Raw genomic sequence first — 12,613 nt, 5'->3', positions numbered from 1 at the left:
CCTTTGCTGGGAGTGACACTACCCCGGGTGGGGGCAGGGGGGGAAGAGAAGCTGGGAGCTTCCTGGGTCAGTCCCAGTGGGCAAAGCCGGGCATGTACGCGCTGGGTGCCAGCCCCAGCCCCCAGGTCAGGTCCCAGCAAGCCCCCCAGCAGGGAGGCTGAAGCCAGGACCACCTCAGGGGACTGAGCTCATCTTTCCATGGCTGGCGAGAGGAGGTCATCACCGGGCGTTGGGGCTCGGGGGAGCTGGGCATTGGGGATAGCTGGGGCTTGAGGGTCAGGGGAGCTGGGGGTCAGGGGTTGGGGGAGCTGGGCACTGGGAGTCAGGGGATGGGGGTAGTTGGGGTTTGGGGGTCGGAGGAGCTGGGCATTGGGGGTAGCTAGGGTGGGGGATCACCAGGGGTCGGGGGTCACTGGGGGTCGGGGTTCCTGGGGCCTGGGGGAGCTGGGGGTGGGGGGAGGTGGGGCTGGGGCTTAAGGGAGCTGCATAGCGTCAGATGCCCCCCCGTCCCTCCCCCCATCTCTCGTTGAGCCAGCGCTGGCTCAGGGCCGTGTTATCTGGGGCCAAGCCTTGGCCGCTCTCCCGGCCCCGCGCCCAGTGCCCGGGCAAAGGGCGACTTTCATCAGCTCCAGGCAGCCTGAACATGCAGGGATCAGCTGGAGATGGAGCCTCCTCTCCCCCCAGCCCTCCCCACTGGGAAAGGCCAAGCTGCCCTGAAGTGTTGTCCCAGGCATCCCCCCCCCAGTGCCCCTCACTCCCGACCTGCAGCCCCTGGTAGCCCAGCCCTGGGCTCCCCACCCCCAGCTCTGCCGGTGCCCCAGTGTTTAGTGGCACAGGCCTGGAGGGTGGTCCCCCGGCTGTGTGTGCGGCACAGTGACACGCTGATACACTAACCACACCCAGAACCTCCTCGGCTCGTGGGCCCGACCCTCCAGCGGCAGGGAGACATCCTCAGCCAGGGGCCCCCGTGCACCCAGGGGCCCTAGGATTTGGGCCACCCCGGCCAGGCAGAGCACCGGGGCCTTAGCTCAGGTCTCCACCCACGCTGCTTCTTTCCCAACCACTGAGACCTGGCACCCCCTAGGGGCTTCAACCCTCAGGTGTGCACGGAGCTGCAGGTGGAAAGGGCGAGAGCTGGGGGCAGCATCTGGAGAGGATTAGTCCTGGCCCAGCCCTGCTGCCGCACAGACACAGAGCGAGGGCCAGGCCCTGCCCCTGAGAGCTCACAAGGGCTGGGAGGGGAAACTGAGGCACAGAGGCATGAGGCTCTATGGGTGAGTGGAAGACCAGGGGAATTACAGACCAGCAACCTAACTTGGACTCCTGGAAAGATACTGGAAGCCATTATAAGAAGCAGTTTGTAAGTATCCAGAGATAACAGCGTTATAAGGAGTCACCAAACCAACCTCACTTCCTTCTTGGGTAGGGTTCCTGGCCTCAGGGATGGGGGAAGCTGCAGATTTTGGGGAAGTTTCGGACAGAGTCCCACATGACAGGGGCACAAGCAGACTGGGGAGATGTGGGCTAGAGACGACATCACTATCGGGTGGGTGCACAACTGGCTGAAAGAGCATCAGACGAGTTCGCTGTCAAAGGGGGAGGGGGCCGGAGAACAGCTCTCGCGTTAGGGGCTGTAATAAAGGGGCTGAGGACAGATTGTTCTCCGTGGCCACTGGAGGCAGGACAAGATGTAGGAAAAACTGCTGCCCTCCAAGTGGCTCGAGCTCTGGAACGGGCCCCAGGGGAGGCCGGGAACCCCCGTTAGGGCTGATCTGGGCTCACCTGGTCCTGCCTCGCCGCAGGGGGCTGATGGGGCTCAGGGTCCCTCGGGCAGGCCCGGGAGCAGGAGCCAGTCGCTAGGGGTAGGAGCCCAGGGCAGAGCCAGGTGGCCCGGAGAGGGGCAAGGCTGGGACCCCACAGGAACTGGGGTTAGTGCAGCCAATGCCCGGCCCAGTCGGGGTGCTGGGCACCGGAGCTGAGCAGCTGACTTGACCCACCCGCCCCACAGCAGAGTCTCATGGGGGCAGGGGGGTGTCACTGCTGGAAGTGGCGGAGCTCCAGGGCGGAGGGAGGCTGGGCTCTCACCCCCTGCTCATGGGTCCAGGGACCCCGCTGCTGCCCTAGGGTGTGGGGAGAGGAAGGGCCTGAGCCAGGGGCCGAGGGGAACCCTTCATGCTGCCTCTGCCCCTTCCTGATTGCAGGTGGCTGGTGAGACAGCAGCAACCCCCCCGCCCCCACCCAGAGCACTCAGCCCCCACGCCTGCGGGCAGGGAGGGAGGTTGGACCACGGGGACTCTGGCAGCTCCCAGGCGGCCCCCGGGGGCAGGATCGGGCCCACGAGTGCCATGGCTCACAGCAGCGTGTGCCTGTCTTTGCACCACGCCCCCTCCGGGTTCCCACTTGCCCCCACCCCACACCAGGAGGGCCGGGCAGGGCTGGAGCCAAACACCCTCAGGCCTCGGCACGGTGCACATTCCGCTGGTGGCCACAAGGGGGCGTCTGCACATCACTCCCCGGTCAGCAGGGGCAGAGCTGGGGGGAGCCCAGGGCTGGACTAGCGGGGGCTGCGGGTCGGGAGTGAGGGGCACTGGCAGAGCTGGGGGGGGGGCAGGGCTGGGCTGGCAGGGGGCTGCAGGTCGGGAGTGAGGGGCACCAGCAGAGCTGGGGGTGGGGAGCCCAAGGCCGGGCTAGCAGGGGCTGCAGGTCGGGAGTGAGGGGCACTGGCAGAGCTGGGGGGTGGGGAGCCCAGGGCTGGGCTAACAGGGGCTGCAGGTCAGGAGTGAGGGGCACCGGCAGAGCTGGGGGGAGCCCAGGGCTGGGCTAGAAGGGGCTGCGGGACGGGAGTGAGGGGCACCGGCAGAGCTGGGGGTGGGGAGCCCAAGGCTGGGCTGGCAGGGGCTGCAGGTCGGGAGTGAGGGGCACCGGCAGAGCTGGGGGTGGGGAGCCCAAGGCTGGGCTAGAAGGGGCTGCAGGTCAGGAGTGAGGGGCACCGGCAGAGCTGGGGGGAGCCCAGGGCTGGGCTAGCAGGGGCTGCGGGACGGGAGTGAGGGGCACCGGCAGAGCTGGGGGGTGGGGAGCCCAAGGCTGGGCTGGCAGGGGCTGCGGATCAGGAGTGAGGGGCACCAGCAGAGCTGGGGGTGGGGAGCCCAGGGCTGGGCTAACAGGGGCTGCAGGTCAGGAGTGAGGGGCACCGGCAGAGCTGGGGGGAGCCCAGGGCTGGGCTAGAAGGGGCTGCGGGACGGGAGTGAGGGGCACCGGCAGAGCTGGGGGTGGGGAGCCCAAGGCTGGGCTGGCAGGGGCTGCAGGACGGGAGTGAGGGGCACCGGCAGAGCTGGAGATGGGGAGCCCAGGGCTGGGCTAGCAGGGGCTGCGGGTCAGGAGTGAGGGGCACCGGCAGAGCTGGGGGGAGCCCAGGGCTGGGCTAGCAGGGGCTGCGGGACGGGAGTGAGGGGCACCGGCAGAGCTGGGGGTGGGTAGCAGGGATTTGCAGACAAATCAAGCTACAGACACCCAGAGTCAGACCCCCAAATGCAGCATGTGACCCCGTCCCGGGGGGGTCATGCCCCCCAAACACCCCTGGGGTCAGCCTCTCTCGCCCTCTGGCCCCTGAATGGGGGGTGGGGGGTTACTCTGGGGGGGTGAATGGGGCAGGGTCAGTCCAAGCTCTGGGGTCTGGCCCCCAAGCAGACCCCCCCACCCGGCACAGCATGGGGCTGGCGCAGAGATGCTGGAAGGGCCCTGCCAGGAATCCTGCCCCAAATGGGTTCTGGACCGTGATGTCACCCGCCGGGCAAAGGCCGCACTCCCTGAACCTGATGCTCGTGCCCCCCCGCCTGGCGGGAAGGCCCTTTGCCCTGCATTCAATCGCCATAGCAACAGTCTGGTGAGGGCGGGGCCACCTTGGGCTAAAAATAAACCCCCGCGAGGGTGGGTCATTACCCTAGTGCCAGGACTCCTGGGTTCTCTTCCCAGCCCTGGAGGGGTTGGGGACTGATCATAGGACTGGAAGCCAGGACTCCTGGGTTCCAGGCCCAGCTCAGATGCAGGCTCCTTTGATGGCCTCACTCTGCCTCAGTTTCCCCACCTGTCCCTGTGGCCGTTTCCCTCTTGCCTCAGAACGTCCCACTCACCTGGCAGCTGGGGGGAGGGGGCTTGGTCCAGCCCCAGGAGTAAGTGAGCAGCGCCCCAGCTCCCACGGGGCAGCGGGGGGAGGGGAGCAGGCTGGGGCATGTCCTCGTTGCTGGGAACAGTTTGGCCTTGGCTGAATTGACAGGTCTGGAGGTGATGGGAATTGCAATCCCCTGCCGGAGTTACCCAAGCGGCAGCTGGCCCCGAACCCCCCCAGCACCGTGGGAGCCTGACCCCGGCACCTGCTGTTTGCTCACCCTTCACCCAGCAACCCGCAACGTGGCGCTCGCCTTTGGCTGCGGCTGGCGCGGGGAGCGGTTGCTAGCGCCCTCTTGGGGCCCCGGCCAGCCTGCAAACCAGGGCGGGCCCCACGGCGCTCAAAGAGCCCTGACTCCCAGGCCGAGGCCTGAGCAGGCCCCCCGGTGGGCTGGGGAAGGGGGCCATGTGTCCAGGAACCAGGACCAGCTCGGGGAGGGACGGGCGACCGGAGCCCAGTGCCAGCTCGGGGAGGAACGGGTCACCGGAGCCCGGTGCCAGCTCAGGGAGGGACGGGTCACCGGAGCCCGGTGCCAGCTCCGGGAGGGACGGGTGACCAGAGCCCAGTGCCAGCTCGGGGAGGAACGGGTCACCAGAGCCCGGTGCCAGCTCGGGGAGGAACGGGTCACCGGAGCCCGGTGCCAGCTCAGGGAGGGACGAGTGACCGGAGCCCAATGCCAGCTCGAGGAGGAACGGGTCACCGGAGCCCGGTGCCAGCTCGGGGAGGAACGGGTCACCGGAGCCCAGTGCCAGCTCGGGGAGGAACGGGTGACCGGAGCCCAGTGCCAGCTCGGGGAGGAACGGGTGACTGGAGCCCGGTGCCAGCTCGGGGAAGGACGGGTCACTGGAGCCCAGTGCCAGCTCGGGGAGGGATGGGCGACCGGAGCCTGGTGCCAGCTCGGGGAGGGACGGGCGACCGGAGCCCGGTGCCAGCTCAGGGAGGTACAGGAAGAGTGTTACCTGTCCCAGAGACCCCGTGCTCACTCACAGCCCCTGCTCCCCCCAGCCTCAGCACTCTTTATAGGCTCTGTGCTTCCCTCCAGTCCAGGGACCCCTGTGGGGAAATGCCCCGCTCAGATGGCCAAAGACCGGCAGCGCGGCCAACATGAGCGCGCCCCCCTGACGCCCTGCGGTCTGGGAGTGAGTAGGGTGGGGCTGGCACAGCGGGGTTATGGCTGCTCCCTGCAGGGCTGTTTGCGCCAGGGGTTGCAGTCCAAGCCCAGCCCTGGATGGAGCAGCTGGGATCTGGGTGGGCGAGGGGTGAGGGCAGGCAGGGCCGGCTTCAAGCCGATTCACCCGATTCCCTGGAATCGGGTCCTGTGCCGAAGCGGGCCCTGCGCCCGTACCTAAGGGGGCCCCGCTCCGGGGGTCTTCGGCGGCATTTCAGCAGCGGGGGAATCGGGACTCCTGGGTTCTATCCCTGGCTGGGGGAGGGGTCTAGTGGTTGGAGCGGGGGCAGGGCTGGGGGGCAGGACTCCTGGGTTCTATCCCTGGCTGGGGGAGGGGTCTAGTGGTTGGAGCGGGGGCAGGGCTGCGGGGCAGGACTCCTGGGTTCTATCCCTGGCTGAGGGAGGGGTCTAGTGGTTGGAGGGGGAGCAGGGCTGGGGGGCAGGACTCCTGGGTTCTATCCCTGGCTGGGGGAGGGGTCTAATGGTTGGAGCGGGGGCAGGGCTGGGGGGCAGGACTCCTGGGTTCTATCCCTGGCTGGGGGAGGGGTCTAGTGGTTGGAGCGGGGGCAGGGCTGGGGGGCAGGACTCCTGGGTTCTATCCCTGGCTGGGGGAGGGGTCTAATGGTTGGAGCGGGGGCAGGGCTGGGGGGCAGGACTCCTGGGTTCTATCCCTGGCTGGGGGAGGGGTCTAGTGGTTGGAGCGGGGGCAGGGCTGGGGGGCAGGACTCCTGGGTTCTATCCCTGGCTGGGGGAGGGGTCTAGTGGTTGGAGCGGGGGCAGGGCTGGGGGGCAGGACTCCTGGGTTCTATCCCTGGCTGGGGGAGGGGTCTAGTGGTTGGAGCGGGGGCAGGGCTGGGGGGCAGGACTCCTGGGTTCTATCCCTGGCTGGGGGAGGGGTCTAGTGGTTGGAGGGGGGGCAGGGCTGTGGGGCAGGACTCCTGGGTTCTATCCCCAGCCTGACTGGCCCCACCACAGTCCCCGCTCCAGGCCTTTCCACTTGTACCAGGGCTCAGGCTCCCGAACCCATCACAGGCCCTAACAGAGCCAAGTTAGTCCAGCCAACCCATCTCCCCGGGCCAGGAACCTCCCCCCATCCCAGGAGGAATCCAGCGACCCCCCCTGTGGTGAGTGGAGTTATCCCGGGGAGGCTGGCTGGGCCCTGAGGGTGGGGGGCAGGGGAACTGTATGAGGGGGGATGTGGGGAGCTGGGAGATGGGGGTGAACCATGAGAAGGGCTGGGGGTGTGGAAACCATGGGGGGGAGTCTTGGGAGAGCTGGGGGGGTAAGTCTTGGGGGTGCAGAGCTTTGGGAGGGTGAGCCAGGGGGGCGGAGAGCTGGGGGGGTGGAGAGCTGTGGGGGGTGATCCTTGGGGGGGTGGAGAGCTGTGGGGGGGTGAACCTTGGTGGGGAGAGCTGTGGAGGGGTGAGCCTGGGGGGGCAGAGAGCTGTGGGGGAGGTGAGCTGGGGTGGGGGAGCCTTGGGGGTGAGAGTTAGGGGTAAGGTGAGCCTTAGGGGGGAGAGCTGGGGGGGTGGAGAGCTGTGGGGGGTGAGCCTTGAGGGGGAGAGCTGTGGGGGGTGAGCCTTGGGGGGGTGGAGAGCTGTGGGGGGGTGAACCTTGGTGGGGAGAGCTGTGGAGGGGTGAGCCTGGGGGGGGCAGAGAGCTGTGGGGGGTAAGCCTGGAGGGGGAGAGCTGTTGTGGGGGAGAGCTGTGGGGAGGGTGAGCTGTGCCCCAGCTCTCACGGGGGCCGGCCAGGCCCAGCTGCACCAGAGCCCCGAGAGGCCGGCCAGGCCTGGAGCAGCAGGTCGGGGTCACTGGCTTTGCATGTCTGGCCCCTGGGCTGACCCCAGCCTGGCGTTGACACCCCCAGCGCATAGGGAGATTGTGTCATTGCCATGTGACATCACACTACAAGGTGACAACGGCGTGACATCACGGCGTGACATCACTGTGTGACGTGCCTGGCAACAGGACACCGCCGCGTGACCCCAGGCCAGGAGGTGACCTCGCTCACTGTAGCACAACCTTGAGGGCATGACGTCATCACGTGGGCTCTTGGCACCCCCCATACACAAAGCGTGACATCATTTCCCTGTGGCCTGACATCATCATGGGCCCTGTGAGGTCATCGCGCCATGGGGTGATATCGCCTCGCCTGTCCAGCCCAGGCTGGATTCGTGGCTCCCTAGTTGCTGTGCAAGGATCCAGAGCTGGCTCACGCCATGGGCATGTCATAAATGACACACGCCTCTGCCAGATCGACAGCCAACAAAAGGGGGGTCCCCCCCATCCGCAGTCCCCTCCCCTTTCCGAGGCCCCCAAAGAAACAGGGAGTTTAAAGGTCAAATGCGACATCACTTCCTGGGGACCCTTTGCTGGCAGCCCCCCCCGAGAGGCCAGTGAGGGAAGGTGCCTCCCCCCCAGATGGGGGCCAGCACATTGGCAGGACTGGGACGTTAGGGGTGGGCAGAGGTTTCCCTGACGCTGCCCCCTCTCGTTCCCTCCCCCGGAAAATCTGCCATCTCAGCCAGGCTCCCCAAACCTGAGGCTTTGGAAAACCTCGGCCCCTGGAGACGTTTCATTCCAGACCCCGACCTTGCAAACCACTCGCTGGGGACGTCCTTCGCTGTGACGCTTGCAGGGGGGGCACCCCAGTCCTCAGAGGACTGGCTGCAACCCACTGCTCCTCTCCACCTGCCGATTCCCCCCGCAGCAGGGAGAAGAGCCCCCGGTTTGCCCCCAAGCCACTGGTGGTGCAGTCTGCTGCGCGGGGTCCCAGCCGCCCCCCCAAACCCGAGTGTCGCTGTGACCCTGTGTGCCAGGGGCATTGCCCAGAACCGGGAGCCAGGCCCAGCCCTCCGCCCCGGCCTCTTCCTCCCCAGGGTATATTTTTGGAAGGGCGGGAGGCCTTAGGTTCAGATTTTGCCTTGGGCCTCCCCAAAACATCTGTGTTGCCCTGATGCCCCCTCCCGCTTTCCTCTTCCCATGAACTCCTCCGCTCCTGTACTGCCCCACAGAGCCGGAGGGGTCCGGAGCGCAGCACCTAGAACCGCAAGTGGCCTTCTTGGGCCGGGCGGGCAGGCAGAGGGTGTGAACCCCCCGCTCCCTGAGATGGCGCTTGGGTGGGGAAAGTTGTGAGTTTGCAGCAGGGTTTGGCTGCCTGCTGCCTTGTGTGTGTGTGAGTGCGCCCACAGCTGTGTGTTTGCATGTGCGTGCGTGTGCACGTGTGCGTGTGTGTGTGTGTGTGTGCACAGATCCATCCCAGGTTTTCAAAGTGTCTCTGAAATTGTAGACAGCATGCTGTGTGAATTCAGTTCCAGGGTCTTGCCTCACACAGAGCTCAGCCCTCCTCCTCCACATTCAGCCTTAAAAGTTTTTCTTAAAAAAAAAAAGAGCTTCGCAAAACTGCTCCGCAACTTGAAAGGGGCAAAGAAAGAGATTTTTTTTTTTTGTCTGTCCTGACACTTTCCCCAAAGCCCCAGCGCTGCATCAAAGCCCAGCGGCGTAACACTGAGTCGCTCTCCCATGTGGGAAGACTCAAGAAATCATCAGGAAAGTTTCTTAAAGAAAAACAAGACTTCCTTCTCCAAGGTGGTCCTGGGCTGCAGTCTGAGAACGGAATATTTATAACCCGGCCTGCATCGGGCAGACAAAAATCACATTTTTGTTAACCATTTCTTTTTCTTTTGGTGGATTTCAAAGGAAAAGACGGAAGGGAACGATGGGGAAAGTTTTGTGAAGAGGAATGTTAACGAGCTTCATTGCCGCTGGTTCGGGTTTTCGTTTTTAATCGTTTCTCTGGATGTTACGTTTTTCTCCTGGAAAGAAGCGAAGTGCCCCGAAAAGTGGAATTTCAGCCTCGAGGCACCAAAGGGTGCGATTTTGGGGGAGAAAACATCAAAAAGGAAAAGAAAAGGCTCCTTCCCTTGGAGCGCGAGTCACCATCCCAGTCCGGTTCCCAAAGGTACGATGCATTTTTTTAAAATAACTTTAAAAAAAAATGAACTACAGTTTGGAGGGGGAGCAGGAATGTTGCCCCATTTAACGGTTTCTTCTTCAAGGGGATGGTTTTGCTTATGGGACGCTTTGTCTCAGGACCTGCTGGATGACTTTAATTTTGTGGGGTCTTTTAAACCACACAAACCTTTAGAAAGACTTGATCCTTTCTCGGCTCCACAAGATGCGGGAGCAGCTATTCCGGGACACCAAACTTCTGTGCCTACGGGGGAAACACAACTGTAGCTAGAATTCCTAAGTGCCCCATGGCCAACAAAACCCGGCTGACTTGACAGTAAATTTCCCTTCATCCAAGTTTAATTTTTTAAAGTTACCAAATTGCTTTTTTCCCCCTCCCTCACTCCCTCTCCTTTTGGCAAAACAATCCAGGAGGCTCCCAACTTCTGGAATCGAATCAGATCCAATTAAATCAGATGGGAGTGGGGGGAAACCCACAGCCAATTACTTTGCCAAATTGCAATTTGTCAGGCAGGGATTACGCAGCCCATATAGGCGCTTTCCCCCGGCTTTTACTGCCTTTGCTTTTCGCACCGCTGCAATTTCCTTTGCTTTGTGAACTTGGCAAAATAATTCCTGGGCTGCGGGGCGGCCTCCCCCTCTTTCTTCGCCACAGGTCGGGCCAGGCCTCCAGTGGGTGCCAGTCCATGGAGTTTGGCTAAGGATTTGTTTGGGATTATGCTCTGGAGCACTCCCACCCCCAGCAGGCCCAGCAGTGGGTGGCATTGACTGGCTGACACATCCGTCTGTCCCGTTCCCGGGTCACCCAGCGGTGCTGACGTATTGAGCGGCCCAGAGAGCCCAGCTCCTACAGCTGGCTGGGGGCTCAGAGTAGGTTCAGACAACCCCAGATGGGGGGAAGGGGCCGGTGGAGGGCTCCGAGCGAGGGAAGTGACACCGCGCGGTTCTGTATTGTGATGTGGAGAGACACACGCACGCCTGGTGGCTGAGCCGCGATCACCCAAGGAGATCCTGGCGGACTTGGCTAGCAGAGGCTGGAGCTGGCTGGGTGGGTGGGCGCCGCAGGGACAGACCTGATGGGGGGACAGGTGCTGACAGAAAGTGAATGCAAAGGCTGAGCTGGGCTGGGCTGCACGCTGGGGATGTGTGGGGAGGCCCAGTTCTCCGGCCCGTAGTCCAAGAGAAGGGAGCAGGGTGGCTGCCGAGGCCCCTGGGGAGCAGCGGATCTGGTGCTGCGTCCAGAGTGGGGCACCTGTCCAGGGTGGATCGGGCAATGGGGCCAGGGTGAGAAACGGGCACCCTTGAGGCAGCCTGTCCGTTGCCAGTGGGAATCCCCGGTGTGCCGGGAGGCCGCCATCCCGCTCGTTCGTGACACCGTGTCCTGCCTGGCCCCACCAGAGCCCCAGGCCCTGCCAGAGCCCCACACAGCTGCCATCTAGCCCCCACTGGTTCCACTGGGCAAGGCCCAGCCCCTCCCCACCCCATCCATAGCCGGGTGGCACCTGGAGAGACGCTGACCCCCTCCCACCGCTGTCCACGGCCCATGCCCTGCCCGAGGGTCCCTGCCGGCCCATCTCCAGCCTGAGCTCCCTGGTCAGTGGGAGGTGGAGCCCGGGCACGACCCAGCAGCACCCCTGGGGCACGGCTCTGCTAGCAGCACCCGCTCAGGGTGAGGCCAAGGATTTTGCTCTCCCGGAACGAGCTTCCCAGAAGCCACCAGGAAACATTCCTGGGGGGTGGGAGGTGCCCAGCGATTGCCCCACCCGGGGAATCCTGCTGCCCAGCCTAGAGGCCCTGAGCCCCACTTTGCTGCATCAGCAATTCGTGGGCTTGCCACAGAGATGTGACGTGACTGGGCGGGGAGGGGAGAATCCCTCTGTCATGGCTCGTCAGAAGGTATGTTACGGTAACGCCTGGAGGTGCCACCCGTGATCGAGGTCCCGACGTGCCAGGTACTGCCCAGACCCGGCCTGAGATCAAGGCCCCGCCGGAACGGGCACAACTCAGACCCTGCCCGAGATCAGAGCCCCACTGGACCGGGCGCTACCCAGACCCTGCCCGAGATCAGAGCCCCGCTGGACCGGGCACTGCCTAGACCCTGCCCGAGATCACGGCCCCACCGGACCGGGCGCTACCCAGACCCTGCCCGAGATCAGGGCCCCACCAGGCCGGGCACGACACAGACCTGGCCCGAGATCAGGGCCCCACCAGGCACTGCACAGACCCTGTTCACGATCAGGGCCCCGCCGGGCTGGGCACAAAACAGACCTAGCCCGAGATCTGGGCACGACACAGACCCGGCCCGAGGTCACTACCTACAACCACCCGAGCGTCTCCACCCTGACGGGAGCTCACACGCCATGGCCCATTCGGCCCTCGGCCTCTCTGCTGAGCCTTCACACAGGGCCAGGGGCACGGGTGGCCTTGCCAGTGCTAGGACCCGGGCAGGCCCCGCTGACGCTGGGCAGGGGACCAGCAAATGTTCAGCGGAGGGGAGTCAGCTCCCACTCGGGACCCAGGGAGAAGGGTCCAGGGGAGGCAACACCAGGCAGGAGGGCAATGTGCACGCTCTGATTTCAGCCTGTACCCGCGGATGCTGGCTGACCCCTCCATTTGCCCCCGTTTCACCAAACCTCGGGAGGCCCCGTCTCCATGGGGAAGCTGGGCTGGGACCCCCTAAGAGGCGATTGCAAATGGAACCAGTTACTCCGGCACAGCCCCGGCGTGCGCGCTGCTTCCCGGACAGGAGCAGCCTTGTCCAGCTTTGCTCCCGGCGACTGGGGACCGGTGGGATCCAAGCTGCCACTGCTGAACCCAAAGCAGGGCAGCGACTCTGAAACGGCTTGAAATTCAACCATGTAGACAAAACCCTTGTAAACCAGTTCAGACCCTCTGAGCCAACGTCGCTGCAGAATGGGTTCGCTCCCATTTAACTAACCCAGTGCGAGTTCCTCTCTGGGCAGGGACACACCGAGCCCCCCGCTCAGCTCCCGGCTCCCTGGGCAAACTGCCACCGGGCTCAGCTCCCTGGGCCCCAAATTCAGGGGCCAGATGTGGGCCCCCTGCTCAACCACTCCCTGAGTGACACATCTGCAACGGTCTGTCCTGTGACAGCCAGGGGCCGGTGGGGCCTGGCCCAGCTACCTGCAGGGATGGGGCAGTTATTGCTTTGTGTGGGGGTCGCGGCTGTCCCAGGGGTCGGGGTTCTTGGCAGTCTGGCAGGACGGCTGGGTGGGGCTTGGATGGAGCGGGGCTGGATTTTTTAAGGTAAAGTGTCAATTTAAAGTAATCTCATCGTTTGGACGGAG

General features: G+C 64.5%; 1 protein-coding gene across 1 annotated transcript in view; it reads left to right on the top strand.

Moving 5' to 3' along the window:
• Positions 1-8,732: 8,732 nt before the first annotated feature.
• The window catches only part of GLI1 (GLI family zinc finger 1), a 37,404-nt gene continuing 33,523 nt past the window's right edge, over positions 8,733-12,613 (top strand). The window contains exon 1 of the mRNA XM_050925379.1: positions 8,733-9,294. The gene's annotated coding sequence lies outside the window, so the exon portion shown is untranslated. The remainder of the gene's footprint in view (positions 9,295-12,613) is intronic.

This window comes from Gopherus flavomarginatus, chromosome 16 (assembly GCF_025201925.1).
Source record: "Gopherus flavomarginatus isolate rGopFla2 chromosome 16, rGopFla2.mat.asm, whole genome shotgun sequence".
Classification (NCBI taxonomy): Eukaryota; Metazoa; Chordata; order Testudines; family Testudinidae; genus Gopherus; species Gopherus flavomarginatus.
The sequence above is the reverse complement of the archived record's forward strand: the minus strand, read 5'-3'. Positions and strand labels throughout refer to the sequence as shown.